At 44.8% G+C, this 2,500-nt stretch overlaps 6 non-coding genes across 6 annotated transcripts in view; all 6 read left to right on the top strand.

Annotated features, from left to right (window-relative positions):
- trnap-ugg (transfer RNA proline (anticodon UGG)) overlaps positions 1–37 on the top strand; it is a 72-nt gene extending 35 nt beyond the window's left edge. Inside the window, exon 1 of the tRNA in view lies at positions 1–37. This exon is cut by the window's left edge and continues 35 nt beyond it. This is a non-coding gene — a tRNA (tRNA-Pro).
- Positions 38–367: 330 nt separating this feature from the next.
- Positions 368–439, top strand: trnap-ugg (transfer RNA proline (anticodon UGG)). Its single transcript has one exon. It is a non-coding gene; the product is annotated as a tRNA-Pro (tRNA).
- A 324-nt stretch (positions 440–763) lies between these two features.
- trnap-agg (transfer RNA proline (anticodon AGG)) lies at positions 764–835 on the top strand. The gene has a single exon. It is a non-coding gene; the product is annotated as a tRNA-Pro (tRNA).
- A 330-nt stretch (positions 836–1,165) lies between these two features.
- On the top strand, positions 1,166–1,237 carry trnap-ugg (transfer RNA proline (anticodon UGG)). The gene has a single exon. It is a non-coding gene; the product is annotated as a tRNA-Pro (tRNA).
- A 346-nt stretch (positions 1,238–1,583) lies between these two features.
- trnap-cgg (transfer RNA proline (anticodon CGG)) lies at positions 1,584–1,655 on the top strand. The gene has a single exon. It is a non-coding gene; the product is annotated as a tRNA-Pro (tRNA).
- Positions 1,656–2,430: 775 nt separating this feature from the next.
- trnap-cgg (transfer RNA proline (anticodon CGG)) overlaps positions 2,431–2,500 on the top strand; it is a 72-nt gene continuing 2 nt past the window's right edge. The window contains exon 1 of the tRNA in view: positions 2,431–2,500. This exon is cut by the window's right edge and continues 2 nt beyond it. This is a non-coding gene — a tRNA (tRNA-Pro).

Genomic DNA, 2,500 nt, shown 5'->3' with positions numbered 1-2,500 from the left:
GTGCGAGAGGTCCCGGGTTCAAATCCCGGACAAGCCCGCAGGGCAGTAGAGTTACTCCTTCTAGTCAGTTGTCTGATTAACTTCGGAACTGTTGTGAAGCTAAAAAATTGAAAATTCAACAACTTCACCTTCATGTTGAGGGAAAGGCTGATCATCCAGTCTCTTCTCAGGTTGTAATAACGCAGAGCTGTCTAAAAAATGTGTGGGCCATCGACGTGCTGCACATTTTTTTAAGTTCCAGACAATAATTACAAAGCCAGAACCAACAAGGAAGACATAAAAGAGTCAAGGTAAAATGCGGTCAAGTTAGATGCAGACATGAATAGCATTCACTGGAGGGGGAAATTCCAGATGTCACATTTTTCATGGCTCGTTGGTCTAGGGGTATGATTCTCGCTTTGGGTGCGAGAGGTCCCGGGTTCAAATCCCGGACGAGCCCGCAGGGCAGGAGAGGTACTCCTTCTAGTCAGTTGTCTGATTAACTTCGGAACTGTTGTGAAGCTAAAAAATTGAAAATTCAACAACTTCACCTTCATGTAGAGGGAAAGGCTGATCATCCAGGCAGAGGTGTCTAAAAAATGTGTGGACCATGGACGTGCTGCACATTTTTTTGAGTTCCAGACAATAATTACAAAGCCAGAACCAACAAGGAAGACATAAAAGAGTCAAGGCAAAACCCACAGGTCAAATAATGCGGTCAAGCTAGATGCAGACGTGAATAGCATTCACTGGAGGGTGAAATCCCAGATGTGATGTTTTTCGTGGCTCGTTGGTCTAGGGGTATGATTCTCGCTTAGGGTGCGAGAGGTCCCGGGTTCAAATCCCGGACGAGCCCGCAGGGCAGGAGAGGTACTCCTTCTAGTCAGTTGTCTGATTAACTTCAAAACTGTTGTGAAGCTAAAAAATTGAAAATTCAACAACTTCACCTTCATGTTGAAGGAAAGGCTGATCGTCCAGTCTCTTCTCAGGTTGTAATAAGGCAGAGGCGTCTAAAAAATTTGTGGACCAAAGACGTGCTGCACATTTTTTTGAGTTCCAGACAATAATTACAAAGCCAGAACCAACAAGGAAGACATAAAAGAGTGAAGGTAAAATGCGGTCAAGTTAGATGCAGACATGAATAGCATTCACTGGATGGGGAAATTCCAGATGTCACATTTTTCATGGCTCGTTGGTCTAGGGGTATGATTCTCGCTTTGGGTGCGAGAGGTCCCGGGTTCAAATCCCGGACGAGCCCGCAGGGCAGTAGAGTTACTCCTTCTAGTCAGTTGTCTGATTAACTTCGGAACTGTTGTGAAGCTAAAGAATTGAAAATTCAACAACTTCACCTTCATGTTGAGGGAAAGGCTGATCATCCAGTCTCTTCTCAGATTGTAATAAGGCAGAGGTGTCTAAAAAATGTGTGGACCATGGACGTGCTGCACATTTTTTTAAGTTCCAGACAATAATTACAAAGCCAGAACCAACAAGGAAGACATAAAAGAGTCAAGGCAAAACCCACAGGTCAAATAATGCGGTCAAGCGAGATGCAGACGTGAATACCATTCGCTGGAGGGGGAAATCCCAGATGTCACGTTTTTCATGGCTCGTTGGTCTAGGGGTATGATTCTCGCTTCGGGTGCGAGAGGTCCTGGGTTAAAATCCCGGACGAGCCCACAGGGCAGGAGAGTTACTCCTTCTAGTCAGTTGTCTGATTAACTTCGGAACTGTTGTAAAGCTAAAAAAATGGAAATTCAAACACTTCACCTACATGTTGAAGGATAGGCTGCTAATCCAGTCTCTTCTCAGGTTGTAATAAGGCAGAGGTGTCTAAAATTTGTGGACCATGGATGTGCTGCACATTTTTTTGAGTTCCAGACAATAATTACAAAGCCAGAACCAACAAGGCAGACATAAAAGAGTCAAGGTAAAACCAACAGGTCGAAAAATGCGGTCAAGTTAGATGCATACGTGAATAGCATTCACTGGAGGGGGAAATCCCAGATGCGATGTTTTTCGTGGCTCGTTGGTCTATGGGTATGATTCTCGCTTAGGGTGCGAGAGGTCCCGGGTTCAAATCCCGGACGAGCCGGCAGGGCAGGAGAGTTACTCCTTCTAGTCAGTTGTCTGATTAACTTCAGAACTGTTGTGAAGATAAGCAATATTGACAAGAAGTTAAAAATTCAACCACTTCACCTACGTGTTGAAAGAAAGGCTGCTTATCCAGTCTCTTCTCACAAGATTTCATAAGGCAGAGTTGTCCAAAATTTGTGGACCATGGATGTGCTGCACATTTTTTTGAGTTCCAGACAATAATTACAAAGCCAGAACCAACAAGGCAGACATAAAAGAGTCAAGGTAAAACCAACAGGTCGAATAATGCGGTCAAGCTTGATGCAGACGTGAATACCATTCACTGGACGGGGAAATCCCAGATGTCATGTTTTTCATGGCTCGTTGGTCTAGGGGTATGATTCTCGCTTCGGGTGCGATAGGTCCCGGGTTCAAATCCCGGACGAGC

This window comes from Scomber scombrus, chromosome 7 (assembly GCF_963691925.1).
Source record: "Scomber scombrus chromosome 7, fScoSco1.1, whole genome shotgun sequence".
Classification (NCBI taxonomy): Eukaryota; Metazoa; Chordata; class Actinopteri; order Scombriformes; family Scombridae; genus Scomber; species Scomber scombrus.
The sequence above is the reverse complement of the archived record's forward strand: the minus strand, read 5'-3'. Positions and strand labels throughout refer to the sequence as shown.